We start from the raw sequence: 15584 nt of genomic DNA on the forward strand, positions 1-15584 counted from the left end.
AGCTTTATTTTTAGCTCTGACTATTGATGCTGCTTCCTGTTTTGTTGCCAGATTAATGGCATACAGCATGTGAACTAAGGCAGCCCAAGAGGAATGTTTCTCTCACCTTCCTTCTTATTCCCTAGGACAATTCTGGACCCACAGTAGATCAAGTGCATCATACAATAGCCAGCAACTCTGACGTGCAAAACCCCCATGTCCTGCCACCTCCTGCCTGTTGATATTTTTGACAGTCCTCAATTAGCGCGGTACAGTTAACTTCAGCCTGTCATTTGTGTGGGCTAAACTGTTTGAAAAATCCTGGGGTCAGGGGGGGTCAGCCAGTGGTGGGAGGACCATTTTCCCATAAACAAATGATGGAACCTCTATGTCTGGAAGATACCAGCTGTGGTTTAGTGCCAGGGGCCTTTTGAGGGGATAGAAATGTCAGCCCCTTTACTCCTGGGCTCCCCAGGCTGTCTCATTCTTGGGACTGATGCTTTTCCATTCCATTATCAGAAGCTGCGGAGGCCTCTGGGTCCAAGGGGTTGCTGGGTATGAAGTTATAAATCCTTGAGGATATCTAGGAAAGTTGGTTTTGGTTTTAGAATAGTTAATGTTTCACAGAGACCATGTCACCAAACCATATCATTGAGAGAAAATTTATTCTTGTGACTAGGGCCATGGGAGGAAAAGCATGCAGGTAATAGAAAAGAAATTTTAATCAAAAAGATAGAAATGAAAAAGAAAGGTACCAGAAAAATCAGCTTTGTTTTATATGATTCGAAACTTCTATCTGATCCCTCAGTAGATTGTTACCAAAACCCTGATATTAGAAAGAAGACTCTGCCCATTCACATGTAATTATGACAGTATATATAGAAATTTGCAAGGAATCTACAAAAAAGATCTAGAACTAATAAATGAGCTTATCAAGGTCACAGGATACAAGATCAAAATTAAAAAACAATCAATCAGGCAGGAGTGCCTGGCTGGTTCAGTGGGTAGAGCATGTGGCTCTTGATCTCAGGGTTATGGGTTTGAGTTCCGTGTTGGAGGTAGAGCTTACTTTAAAAAATAATGATAATATAATAAAATTTAAAAAAGAAAACCAATCAATCATATTATTTTATGCAGGCAATCAACAATTAGAGATAAAAAAATTTTAAATATGATTTACAATAGCTCCAAAAATGACATAATGTACAGAATCTATATGAGAAAAATTATAAAACATTAGTGAAAGAAATCATTAAATATCTAATAAATAGAGAGAAATACCACATCCATGAATGGAAGACTCGATATAATCAAGATGTTAATTTTCTCCCCAAATGATCTAAAGATTTGACTAAATTCCAATCTCAATCCCAGTAGGATTTTCTTTTGCAGATGAAGTAACACTGGTTCTAAAATTCATATGGAAAAGCAACTAGAACAGCAAAAACAATTTTGAAAGAGAACAATAAATTTGGAGAAATCATGCTATCTCACTTTAAGATTTATTATAAAGCAATAGTAATCAGAACCATCAAAATTAAAAACATTTGCTCCATGAAAGACACTATTAGAAGTAAGAAAAGAAGGCTACAGACTGGGAGAAATATTTGTAATTCATGTATCTGACAAAGAACTTGTAACCAGAATATATAAATAACTCTCAAAACTCAACATTATGAAGATAATCTAATTTTAAAATGGGCAAAAGATATGAATAAGCCTCTCTACAAAGAAGATACAAAGATGGTAAGTAAACAAAACACAATTAGCCCTTGAGGAATTGTAAATGAATACCAGAAGATACTACTGTATGTGTATTCAAATGGCAAAAAAAAAAAAAAAAAAAAGACATTACCAAGTGTTAATAAAGACACAGAGCTACTGGAACTCTCACATTGTTGTTGGGAATGGAACTATAGTATAGCCACTTTGGGAAACTGTTCAGCAGTTTTTGGTACAATAAAGCATATACTTACCATATGACCAAGGAACCCTACTCCTCCTGGATATTTACTTTAGAGAAATGAAAACCTATATATTATTCACACAGAAATCTGATTCCAAATGTTTTAGCAGCTTTATTAATAAACTCCAAAAAAGGGAAATGACCAACATGTCCTTCAATGGGTGAGTGGGTTAACAAACTGTGAAACCACCATATAATGGAATAGTGTTCAACACTGAAGACTTGGGTACATGCAACAAGTTGAATAAATCTTAAAGGCACTAAGCTGTGTAAAAAAGTTGGTCTTAGGGCAGGCACCTGGGTGGCTCAGTCAGTTAAGTGACAGACTCTTTATTTCAGTTCAGGTCATGATCTCACAGTTCATGAGTTTGAACCCCACATGCAGCTCTGTGCTAACAGTGTGGAGCCTGCTTTAGATTCTCTCTCTCCGCCCCTCCCTTGCTTGCACACACACACTCTCTCTCTCTAAATAAATAAATTTAAATTTTAAAAAGAGCCAGTCTCAAAAGGTTAACATATTATATGATTCTATCTATACTACATCCTTGAAAAGGTAAAACTATGGGAAAAGACACTTCATTAGCGATTGCTTGGGGGGTGGGTGAGAGACTGTGCCTCTAACAGAGCAGCACAAGGAAATTTGGGTGGTTATGGAATTGTTCTATGTTATAATTGTGGTGGTGGTTACTTTTATCTTATTTTAAGATTTTTTAAAATTTAAAAGCAGGCTTTGTACAAATATGTAACCATTATGTTATACACCTGAAACAAACACAATATTATATATCCATTATGTCTCAATAAAAATGAATGGGCTTTGTGTAACCATAGACAGTGCGATCTAAGAGAACTTCTGGTGATAAAAATGTTCTATATCTGTGATATGCAGTACTGCAGTCACTTGTCCCACATGATGAGAAAGCACTTGAAATGTGACTGGTTAGAGACACTCAATTTTTTATTTTAAGTTTAAATAGTCACACATGCCTAGTAGCTACTGCATTGGGCAATGAAGTTATAAAACACTTGAATCGCTATGTTGTGTTTCAGAGTTTATCTAATGTGTGCAGATGCAAAAAACATAGGAATATCCAGAAAGATAAGCAATCCAAAATTGATCATATGTATACTCATTGAGAATACATTAACTTAGATTTTGTAGCAAATTTACTTCCTGATTAAGGTCTTCTGAGATTTTGGTTAAAATAATTTTACATTCTTTCATCATACTACATCCAATGAAGTGATGGGCATGTGAGGTGGGTGGGGGCAGAGGAAGGGAGCAGGAGATACAACCAGCAGCTTCCTATGTGACAGTAGAAAGCCAGTCTATATCCATTTTAATTGTTGTAAATAATTCAAAGGCAAATCATTACTTGTTGACTTGACTTGGATTAGCCACAAGTAACCATGATGCATCTTGGACTTAGACACTACAACTATCAAAACCCAGTGTTTTAAAATAATATATACAGGGGCACCTGAGTGGCTTAGTTGGTTGAATCTCTGACTTTGGATCAGGTCATGATCTCATGGCTTATGAGTTTGATCCCTGCCTCAGGCTCTGTCTGTACTGACAGCTCAGAGCCCCGATCCTGCTTTGGATTCTATATCTCCCTCTCTCTCTGCCCCTCCCCCTCTTGCACTCTGTCTCTCTCAAAAATAAATAAACATTTAAAAAATTTTAATTATACTTAAAAGATACATGGTTCTTTAAAATCTAGTCCCTGACCACCTCTTACCACTCTCCAAACACAGGGACTTGTAATTTCCCCACCGCACATCTCTGTCCCTTTGCTTTGTCCATCATTCCACATGGAGTCCCCTTTCTACTCTGTTAATGTAATAAAAGATGCCTTCTTTTTCTTTATTACAGTGTATTCCAAATCAATCATTTGAGTACTGCTTTCTTGAGTTTTTGCCTTGTCTCTATCCGCCTTGTACTATTATTGATCTTAATACTTTGAACTTGACTCACTTTCATTTGGTTTGCTTGTCTTAAGTGATACTATCCATGACACCATTGGTTTGGTGTGCTAGTTATATTTTTGCCGGCACATACTAGAGCAAATACATATAAGAAAAAATGTTTAGCCATTTGTACCCTAAAGTCAACTCATGTATCACCAGCACCACACTCAGCCTTTGGGTAATGTGGCTTTCACAGTCAGCTCAAGCAGCTACACTTCCAGGAAGCGGGTTATATACCTCTACTGCTCCAACAGTTAGGAATAAGCCTCTGGTAAGAAAATTAGAAGACTCTTTCGTGGGGAAATTGACTGACATTTGGCAGTCCTCCCACAGAGCAGCTGGGCCACTGCCTGATTCTGCTGTGAAGCCCTTCTTGCATCTGAAGCTCCCAGTAATGTTCAAGCCCCACATCAGGCTCTGTGCTGGCAGTGCAGAGCCTGCTTGAGATTCTCTCTCTCTCTCTCTCTCTCTCTCTCTCTCTCTCTCCCCTCCCCTCACCCCCAGCTACTTGCTCACTCTTTCTATCTCAAAATTAAAAAGATAAATAAATAAACTTAAAAAAATAGCAACAGAGAGCCAAAGACCACCAAATAGTTGAGGAATATCTCCTAACATAAAAGAAACAAAACAAAACAAAACAAAGAACTAGAGAAAAAAGAAACACGAAGTTCAAAGAGATAATGTGGAGATCAAAAGAAAATAACAAAAATCCCACTAATCCTTAGACTGAAAAGAGAAGATATTGCATCCATGAGAAAAGAAGAGGAAACTATAAAAACTAATGAATGAAATGATAAGAACTCTTACAAATTTAAAGTAGGATGGCTAAAATTTTTTAAAAATATGTAGAAGGCTTAGAAAATAAAGTAGATGAAACCTCTCAGGAAGTAGAACAAATATATACAAAGATTTTTCATAGTGATTAAGAGTCTCAATCAATCTAGGGGATCCAAGATCCAAATAACAGTTATTTTGAAGACTTAGAGAATGGAGAGGGAAAGAAATGATTAAGGAAATAATAAAAGAAAAACTCCATAATTAAAGAGTTAACCTTGAGACTGAAAGGGTCCACTGAGTGACAAGTACTGTGAGACTCATGGAAATAAAAAGAAGATCCTAAAAACTACCCTAGGGAGAAAGAGAGAGAGAGGAGGAGAAAAACGGTCAGTTACAAAGGATGGGGAATGAAATTTGCATTGGACTAGTCACAGCAATACATGTGCTAGAAGACAGTAAATTGAGTTTCAACCAGGAATCTATATTTAGCCAAATTACAAATTATTGTAAGAGGGACAATAAAGACATTTCAGACACATCCCTGGACTGAAAGAATAAGTGCCTCCCATGTATCCTGCCTTAGGAAACCACTAGTGAACCTCCTTACAAAAGGAGGGGGTAAGCCAAGAAAGTAGGAGACAGGGATCCAAAAACAAGGCATCCAAAAAGGGAAGTTGCAGGGTGATGGCGAAAAAACTCCAGGATGACAACCATGCAGGAGCCCTAATGACTGCATCAAAACAGGAGAACACAGGGGTTCAGCAGGAAAAACTTCAGAGGGAAAAAGTAGAACAAATTGTCTGACATGTTTGAGCTTTTGGAAAAGATATCAATGGGTGGGGCTTGACAGATCTGATGGAAAAAATTAAGGTAGGACCCAGAAGACTCTGGGAGTGAAAAACAACAATAAAATTAAGCATTGGTCAAGAAAGATAATCAAAATACCTACTTGGTTTTGGGGTCAACCATATTTACCAACCGTAACAGTATAAATAGTGACAATTGATTCAGCTAAAAACTGCAGTGTAATTATGAGAATAGGGAGAGAGGAAAAGGGGAGGGAGTGTGCAAAAGTATTGTGTCCTTATTTAACACAGCAGGAAGTCAACACACAGGTCTAAAATGAATAATCCAGAAAAAGTGTAAGCAAAAAGAGATAAATCAGAAAGAAAAAAAAAGAAACAGTTGAAATCAAGTGGGTCTTGGGCAGCAGGACTTGGGGGTAAGAACTGGTAAAGCCCTTGTTATTTGGAGGCTTATTTAATTTTTAAATTATGGCCATATATTTCACACGCACACACAAGCACACACACACACAAGTGAAAAAGGTAGAGAGGAATTATGGCTGCAGGCTGTAGAGCAGAGAGCAAAGATTTAGCTGCTGAGGGGAGCCATAAATTATAGCACAGCCAACTTTCTAAAGGCTCCCTTCTTTACACACTACCCCCAGATGATGTGACAATATTACACAAGGGAAGAGAAGGAAAGCCATGTCCAAGCTCCACCCTCCCTTTTGGGAAAGTCTTGGCTCAGTTCACAATACTGAGTCTTTGTTTCATGATGTTTGCAGGACTCTGCCCTTTCGGAGGTGAGATGTTTACTTTCCATGGCCAGAAAGTTTCCTACATCCCTACCCTACCATACACGTGGCTGATTCACTGCACGAGCCCTAGCATGCCTCCTCCACACTGTGTGTCAAGCGTCGGCCACAAATTTTGTGTATCGTGATGGTGATGGTACCTTTGGAATGCTTCACAGGCTATCTCTGTCTTCCATTTTGACCAGGTAAATGGTTTGGGAGATGCCAACTTAACTCAGCTACACTTAAATGCCTCTGTGTAACTCTTCTTGTCTCCTTCCTCCTAAGCTCCCGTTTATCTTGGTCAAGAGGATCCCCCGACCTCAAGGGGTCCTGTAGAAAGCTCACTGTTCCTCACTTTGCAGCAAAATAGCTATGTTGATACCACGTGCAGCCTTGCTTGTAACTCCACCACTACTGCTTCCTCCTGCTATCCTACTAACATGCTGTTGGTATTTCCTCTCACTCTTCATTCCCACTGGATTCTTGACAGGGAAACTAAAGTTTTGTCTTGTAAAGCAATCATAAATCAAAAACTAACGGTGAGCCAGAGAAAAGACAAAAAGAGAGGAGTCTCACAAATCCATATCTTGTTTCCAGGACTTGTTGTTGAGATGTTACTATTTTATATAATAAGAGGTTTTGTGGCTTAAATTCAAGAGGTGGGAATGCAGAAGTTAGTATTCCAGTCATGCCTACAAATTTTTCCAGATTTGACAATCAACAATATGAGCAATTGTTGTGAAGCACAGTCTCCTCATTCAGCATATAAATGTCAGAGAAATAATCTGCCTGTCTATACTGAGTCTTGGGGAACTGGGTTTTGGGAGCTGCCAGCAGCTTCATAACTTAACAGAACTAAGCCTACATCAACATGGCTTTACCATTTGTTTCAGAAAATTCTTATCCAGTAAATAACCTCAGTGCTTGCTCCAGGAGCTTCCTGAACATCTACTTATTTTCAAACAATAGACTACTCAACCAGCCCCTTTTCAGACCCTGGGACAGACAGACCTAGTTGTTTATCAAAGCATACCTTGCTCTAGAACCTTTACCTTTTTGTAAATTTTGCCCACTTGGAATCCCCACATTGAAAGATCTGCCTTAAACCACTCAAAACCAGATCTAAACCCCTACAGATACGTGTCTGACCTTTCCTTTTGAAGCTACTACTAAAACTTGGTCAAGGTGGTGTTCTCCCTTATTGCAGTAAGTAATAAACAACTTTGCTTGATCAGCAGAGTACATCTATGGTCTTTTTTAGAGTGTTGGCAGTGAACAAACACATGTATTTCAACCACTTTTGTACAGTCACAACTGTTAGCTTCGCAGTCTTGTTCTGTTAACCTGTTTCTATTTCTTTCATTCATTTGTTCATTCATTTTAAAAAATTATTTTTTAGCTCTACTGTGAGCCAGAGCATAAAAGAGACTTGGTTCCTCATGTCATGAATGAAGGAGAAAAGACATTGATCAATGAATTCCACAAATATCAATGACTATAAACTATACTCAGTGCTATAAAGGAAGAGGGTGGGGTGCCAAATAAACATTTACTAGGCATGCTATGGGAAATCCGCAAAGGATTAGTCCATTGGGGCTGAGCTAGGAGGAATGAGTAATCTCCAGGTCTGAAAAAGGAGTCTGAACTGGAGTCTGAAGGACAACTTTGCAGGCTGAAGGAAAAATTCACCCCTCTTGGGTTAGGAATTCATTAGCATTCTCATCAATTCTTTTATCTTCAGGATCAGATGACCATTTTGTTTCTTCTGGCTATTTTCTTTTCACAGAAATGAAAAAGAAAGAGAAATATGTTTCAAAAGGAAGAGAACCAAAGAGAAAAGACAACATATCCATGTTTTTCATTGGTAAACTTCCTTTTCCCAAAGGTCCTTTAAACCCCTGGTAAGAGGCATAATGGTAAAAATGGAAGATCCAAACATTCTGAAGAACAGTTTGGTAATTTCTTATACTTATATTCTTATATAAGTGTAAAATACCATATAACCCAGCATTTCCACTCCCAAGTATTTACCCAGGAGAAATGAAAACACACACCCTTACAATGACTTAAATATGAATATCCTTAGCAGCATTGTTCTAAGTAGCCCCGAACTGAAAACAACCTGGTACACATCAACAGTAGAATAGATAAATGATTGTGGTGTATTCATTCAGTGGAATGCTATAGAGCAGAGAAAATAGGTAATCTGCTATATGCAATAACGTGGATACATCTCTCAAACACATTTAAAAGCCAAATGAGTGCATACCATATGATTCTATTTAAATGAAATTCTATAAAAGGCCAAAAACCCCACACTAATCTGTAGTAACAGAAAACAGATCAGTGGTTACTAAGAGCTAGAAGAAGAGGAGGACTGACTGCAAAGCAACATTAGAGAAAATTTGGGGTTATAAAAATGTTTTATATCTTGATTGTGGTGGCAATTACACAGGAATATATTTTTGCCAAAATTCATTGAACTGTACATTTGAAATGGATGTATTTTATCATATACAAATTTTACCTACATGAAATTGACCCTCCCTTTTTTTTTTTAATAAAATGAAGGTAGAAGAAGTTTGTTTCCAAATAAGACTGTTGAACTCTCCAAATTTGATTAAGAGTCAAAGTTTTATGGCATTCTTGCTGCAGGGAAGAATTACATATATCAGGCTAATCCAAGGACTTAGTTTTTGGTGGGGACATTTTATGGGAAAAAGAAATGGTTAGGTAATTATTGCAAGACTAAATACCAGAAGAAAGAAATGTCTAGTTAAAGATCTTTAGAGTCTTTACTGACAGTCAGCTGAGTCACCTGGAAGGATGAGTAACTGGTTTCAAAAACGTGATCTTAATCCCATCAGAATGCATCAGAAAAGTCCATCTGCATTTATCAGAAATGCCAAATTTCTTCCTATGAGGGGGCTTGTGTATAACTCACAAAAAAGGTCCAATTCCAGATAAAATTTGGTACAATTTTTTTCTTCCAAATATAAATTCACTAAAACAAACATACAATAAAGATGGAAGAAAACCATTTAAATATGCTAAGTGCTGTGATTATTTCTCAGTGATGGGATTATAAAGGAATTTAATTTTCTTTCTTGTCTGATTTTTAAGACATTTTCTAGCATATCAAGTGTATTACTTCTGTAGTTCCAATAAGAAGAAGGAAATTCACCATCAGTTAAATACAGAATTCCATTTCTTCATTATAACATGTTTGATTAGGAAAAATAAAGTAAGCAATGTGAAAGTGCTGGCCTGGGATCTTATGGAGGACAAGCCATGCTTTCTCAATAGCACTAAGCTGAGGAATGAAGCAAGGTTAGAAAGGGAGACAAGGAATTCCTTCCTTAGAGAAGGAAAAATGCCAGGAGATGAATTGTGTCATGGCCATCGGGGGGAGGGGCAGGCACTGATTTGCTTTTGTCAGTTCTCCTCATGTTTTTTGTGCCTGCAGTGGCCAAAGACAGATAACAATGGTCCACCTGACATACAACAGCTTGCCCAGTGCCCATGTCCATGAGCTTAAGAGCTGGACTGAAACTCCTAGTTTTGTAAACAAAGACCAGGATTCGAAGTCTACGTATCTGTCCCCTATGCTGGGTCAGACTCGTATCTGCATTGAAATACCTATGCCCATTGAAAGAAAAAATAACTTGAACTGGAGTAACTTGCTTTTCATCAGGTACCCTACCTACTGCATCTTCCAAGACCACATTAGAATGCATCTTTCTTTTTTTTTTTTATTTTATTTTATTTTTTTATTTTTATTTTTTTTACAAATAGTTTATTGTCAAATTAGTTTCTACATAACACTCAGTGCTCATCCCCAAAGTGCCCTCCTCCATGCCCATCCCCCCCTCCCCCCCACATCCATCAGTCCTCAGTTTTTGTCAGCATAGAATGCATCTTTCTAAGTCAGCCAGCAGCTCCTGCTTCAGCTCAGGGTATGTGCTGTGGAGATGAGGAAAAGAGAGAACTCAAAGGCAACTTGCAGATTTTGTACATGAGCCACTGAGTAAATGAGAATATCAATTGAAATGATGAATTCTGGGGAAGTTAGCAGGCTTGGGGGTGGGGATGGGGAAATATTAACTAAGGGTTCGTTGTTGGACATATTATGAAATGTTATTAGGTGTCACAGTGGACATACCAAGTCAGGAGTTTGGTGCAGTTCTGGCTGAAGATTTGGGAGGCACAATACTTAAAGCATCAGACAGAATAAAATCACCTACAGGGATAAGAGGGCTGAGAACCAAGCACTGGGACCACCAATGCTCAGCGGTGAGGAAGAGAAGAGAAACCATAAAAGGATACTGAGAAGGAGAAAGCAGGGAGGTATGAGGAAAACCAAAAGCATTAAGTGTCTCAGAATCCAAGTGAAGAAAGTCTTTAATTCTAAATCTTCAACCACTCCAGGTTCTTATCTTTAAACAATCCTTTAAGCAATGGCTGCTCTATTTCAGGCCAGCAACCTACCACTCCCACACATTTTGAAAAGATATTTATTAAGATTAAGTCTTTGGACAATGGCCCAACATCCTCCCAGCCACGCTATGTGGTTGATTTTTACTCCTGCCCAGGGAAAGGATAGCCACAAACAAGTCCTCTGGAGAAGAGATTTATTCTCTGGCCTTTATGATATAAAATGAGCCTTCCCCCTTTTATACCAGCATTGACTGCCATGAACTAAGTGTGAGTTTAATAGATACGTTCTCCTAGTGAAGGATGGTTCCAAAGAGCATTCTTCTAGGAGTGTACCAAAAAAGCATTTCCTCTTTCCTTGCAGACTCTGCACTGGTCTTGGTACCAAGAGGTACACACACACACACACATCCAACTCAGAGCAAGAATTCAAAACACTGAGGAGCTCAGGAATTGATTTTAGGAGTGAAAGTATCAAAGTTACTACCACCTAGTTCTCGCTAAGCCTTAGGCGTTGTAGCTAATCAGTTAGTAACATTGAAAGACTCCTTTTATGGAGGCTTCCCCACCATCAATGAACCCATTTTATATAAATATTTAGCCAGGCAATAAACTGGACAGCCTATATTACTCAACATCAGCCTCAAAAGACCCTCCCGATTTATATACACAGCATCTTGGTGGAGCAATACATTTTACACGCATGACATGGTCAGCGATAAATATACCAGGGTAGGTCAAAGCCTATTTGGTTCTCTGCTTTTAACTGTCTTGGGCTTTGTGTGTTTCTTTAATCAGTTGGATGATTTAGATAAACAACATGTATTAGTCTTTGTAAGTATAACATGCCTTGAACTTTCTCCAGATATTCATTCCCATTCATCATCGTAATAGTTGCTCCCCTTTGGCCATCATTAAGATTAGAAACGTCCTTGAACCATTTAATGATATTCCACAAGACTGGACAGACTTTTCATGCCTTGATGAATTGCGATCACTCAGCTTAGACCAATGAAATTGGATATCCTTTAATGTGCCTGATGACTTTAAGGAGTTTAGGGAAAGCAATGCTCAGGAATCAAAATGGCTTCACAGAATAACCATTCATTTGAGGGAAGATACATGATTTAAGTAAAAATTGATTAATGAGTTAATATCTAATCTGATAGCTAACTATAATAGACATTATTTCTCTGTTCATACTGCTAAATATGGTTTTATCTACAAGTGTCCATTTATTATAGAACTCATTAGAAGGAGGTATGATATAATTTTTTTAAAGCGTACATTGGAATGTTAAACAAGGTTCTTCCAAGCAAACTGACTTTTATATGTTCATACTGCGGATGAGGAAAAAATATAAAAACAAGGCTGGGCTACAATGTGTTTGACTACCTTGGAGCTGAAAAAGACAAGGTGCCTCTATTTTACAGACCTTTGCAGTTCCAGACAGTCACCATGGGAATGATGTGACCCCCCAAATGTCTGTGTGACTTGGCAACTTGTCCCATAAATAACCTTTAATATCCTCACAGATCTTTCTATTCCACCAATTCTGAAACCATTGACATTACTATGATTTAGAGCTGGTTAATGATATTGGCATATTTAAGTCATCTTACATCTGCAGGCCATGATCCGAAACAACACGGTTAAGAACAAGATGTGAGTGTATAGTGGAGAGAATAGTGTGCTTGAGTCAGAAGACCAAGTCCTGGCTCTCTCACTGGCAATTTGATAAAATTACTTACAGGAGCATCAGTTTCTTCCTTTATTCAACAAGTATTTATTAAACATCTATAATGTGCCAGGTCTGTTCTTGGGATACACAAGAGAGTGTAACAGAACCTGGGGCACACATTCCATTGCTAGACTTGACCAATATAACTTTCTCTCTTCCAGAATTGTTTTATGGGTCAAATAAGGTATCATAAGCAAAAGAATTTTATAATGTGCTTTTCTCCTAGAAGCAAATCCTGAGGTAAGAACATGAGTGCAAGCGCTTTATTTGGGAGGTACAGGAAACACTGATAGTGGGGATAGGAGACGAGGAAGGGGAAGGCAGCCAATAAAAGATGCATTAGCAAGGCAGTCACCACTGTGGGAAACTGGAAACACCAAAGGGAAATTCTGGGAAATGGTGCAAACACTAGCCCCAGGGATATCCCACTCCAGAGATAAAGGAGTTGGGGTATTTGTATACCAACTTTTGAGTATTCTGAGTTGAGGGCTGCTCCAGGAGACGTTAATGTCCTGGCACTCCTGGTACGCCGCAGGCAGAGCTGTCTTCTGTGATTTTGGAGACAATCCCAGGCACAGAGATACAGAGTATTGTAACTGCAGAGTATAGTAACTGGAAATCAGCTGGATCACACTGGAAATAGTAGTGTCTAGGAATATGGAGGAGGACTGTCAGTGAATGATACAGATGAGCAAAGAATGAACCTATTATCATCATTACTCTACTGGTCAGATGGTGTCTGTCTGTCCCCAACCACGAGCCCCAATATTTAACAACAACCTCAGGCTAGCTTGTACTACATTAGTAACTCTTTTTATTAACCAGCTAGATGTGGAAACGGTGTAGACTTAATTTTCTCAAATTGGAGTTTGTGAGTCCATATAGATGTAGCCTCCACAGAACCCATGAATTCAATGAATATAAAATTTAAGAATTTTTCATTTTTGATAATAAACTAAAATGAATTAATACAAACTCTTTCAGGGATCACCTTGCAACTAATTCTTGCTAGGCAATTCCATTTGCATTTGTACTTAGGGGTTGTAGTAATGTTGATGCCAAATGAAGATTATAGGTGGCTGGTAAAGAATAAGTGAGAGAACCAAGTCACGGTCACTAATAAGGTATGCTGAAAGCAAAATAGCCTCTGTGGTATTTATGTTCAGGATAGAGCAGAGGTGGTGAATGGATCAGTCGCTGTATGCACCAAACTTTGTCAGCAGTAAATGTAGTACTAAACCCTCAATTAGGAATTTTTCATTAAATGGCTGTATCACAATTTCCCAGGGTATCTATTGAGTAGATTGGCTAGAAAAATTATGGATATGTAGTTAAAAAACAGTAATAAAAACTTCTTTATTTTCAAAAAAAGAAGCATAATGCCAATCATGTTAGCAACTCAAATGATGGCTGTCAAGTTCAAAACCAAAGAAGCAAGTCAACTAGTGAAATACTCAGTTTGCAAATATGAAAACATTATGGTAAAATGTTTTTGATGTGGTAATATGGCTAAGTTATTGTGGTTATGTTAGAAATAACTTAATTTTTAATAACACAAATGAAAAATGTTGGGGAAAACGGGAAATGATCAACCAGGAAACTGGAGAATTTGATAGGGTATCGTATTCTTTTATAATATTTATTCCTAAATCATATCCTAAATTTCTATTTTTAACAATTTATTGAGATATAACTTATATTATCATATGATTCACTCATTTAAAGTATACAGTTCAATGGCTTTTACTATATTCACAGAGTGGTGCATTCAGCACCACGATTAATTTAAGCACATTATTAATTAATCCTAAAAGAAATCCTACACTCTTTATTTATTACCACTTAATTTTCCCTGTCCCTCATCCTTCCCATCCCTAGGAAACTACTATTCTATAGGTTCTGTTTCTATAGATGTACCCACTGTACACTGGGCACTTCAAATAAATGAGATCATACAACATGTGGTCCTTTGTGACTTGGCTTCTTTTGTGTAGTGTAATGTTTTCAAAGTTCATTCATGCTGTAGTTCATTCAGTATTTAATTGTGGCTGTTTTTTTTTATTGCCAAGTAATATTCCATTATATTACTAAAATGTAGTATTGTGTACTACATTTTGTTTATTTATCAGCTGGGGAACATTAGGGTTGCTTCCACTTTGTGACTATTAACGCTGCTATGAACATTCATGTTCAAGGTTTTGTGTGACATGCTTTCATTTCTCCTGGGTATGTACCTAGGAGGGGAAAAACTCAGTGTTTAACTATTTGAGGAGAGCTTCCTGACTGTTCCAAAGTGGCTGCACCTCATAAAATAACTTGAGAAGTGTCTCCTCCTCTTCTGTATTTTGGAAAAGTTTGTGTAGAACTGGTAATAATTCTTTAAATATTTGGTAGAATTAACCAGTACAGCCATATAGTCCTGGACTTTCTTCCTGGTAAGATTTTTGATTACCAATTGAGTCTCTTTGTTATAAATCTATTTGGATTTTCTAATTCTTTTTGGGTCAGTTGTGGTGGTATGTATCATTCCAAGAATTTGCCAATTTTATCAGCATTACCTGACTTGTTGGCATTTAGTTGTTCATGACATTTCCTTTACATTCTTCCTGTTTTTGTAAGTTACATGATACTATACCCTCTTTTATTTATGATTTTATTAATCTGAGTCTCCTCTCTTTTTTCTTGGTATGTGTAGCTAATGATTTGTTAATTTTGTTGATCTTTTGGAAGAACCAACTTTGGCTTTATTGGTTTTCTCACTTGTCTTTTTATTCTCTAATTAACTTTCATTATTTCCTTCTTCTACTTGCTTTGGGTTGAGTTTGTTCTTTTTCTAGCATCTTTAAGTGGAATGTTGGTTGTTGATTTGAGGTCTTTCTTCTTTTTTAATGTAGCACTTACAGCTATAAATTTCCCTCTAAGCACTGCTTTAACCGAATCCCATAATTTTCTACTTTCCCTATGTTTTCGTGGTTTTTTAAGATTTTAGTTTTAGGTAATCTCTACACCTCACACTGGGGCTTGAACTCACAACCCTGAGATCAAGAGTTGCATGCTCCTCCAACTGAACCAGCCAGGTGGCCTTACTCTCCCCGTGTTTTATCTTTGGCTCATTGGTTATCTAGTAGTGTCTT

The sequence above is a fragment of the Hyaena hyaena genome, unplaced genomic scaffold (assembly GCF_003009895.1).
Source record: "Hyaena hyaena isolate Hyena2069 unplaced genomic scaffold, ASM300989v1 scaffold_1317, whole genome shotgun sequence".
NCBI classification, from domain to species: Eukaryota; Metazoa; Chordata; class Mammalia; order Carnivora; family Hyaenidae; genus Hyaena; species Hyaena hyaena.